A 463-nucleotide genomic window follows, 5' to 3' on the forward strand; every position below is an offset into this window, starting at 1 on the left:
AATTGTGTTCTTGTCTTGTAGAAAATTTCACTGTGCACATCAGCACATGCAGGACCACTTGCAGCCTAGAGTTAGAGAGCGTGACAGCTAAGATGTGCATATTTGGTAGACTCCAGCGCAGCAGCTTCCTCCTGTGCTGAATCAATAGTTTCAAAGCAAGTTCGTTGTTGTTCTAATCAACAGTACTTAACAAAACATTCTTACTGTTTTTCAAAGCTCTGTTTACCCATGCCTTTGCCATCTGCAGAATCTCCCAGTGAGGTAATAACAGAGGATCCTTCTCAACACTGCTAGTGTCTGAGATTCACCCTGGGCTCACGGGGCTGTGACCTTGCTGAATGGCCCCATCACACTGGACCCAGGGGTATCATGGTTTCTGTATGAAGAGTGCCCGAGACTGCTCACAAAGCAGGTGGACCTAAACGACACAGTGGTACCCTTAACACAGAAGGCTAGCATCTTT

General features: G+C 46.4%; 1 protein-coding gene across 1 annotated transcript in view; it reads right to left on the reverse strand.

Moving 5' to 3' along the window:
- Positions 1-463, reverse strand: part of RHBDL3 (rhomboid, veinlet-like 3 (Drosophila)) — a 23,174-nt gene that overhangs the window by 7,906 nt on the left and 14,805 nt on the right. The window lies entirely within an intron of this gene.

The sequence above is a fragment of the Pterocles gutturalis genome, unplaced genomic scaffold, assembly GCF_000699245.1.
Source record: "Pterocles gutturalis isolate BGI_N339 unplaced genomic scaffold, ASM69924v1 scaffold47199, whole genome shotgun sequence".
In the NCBI taxonomy this organism is placed as follows: Eukaryota; Metazoa; Chordata; class Aves; order Pterocliformes; family Pteroclidae; genus Pterocles; species Pterocles gutturalis.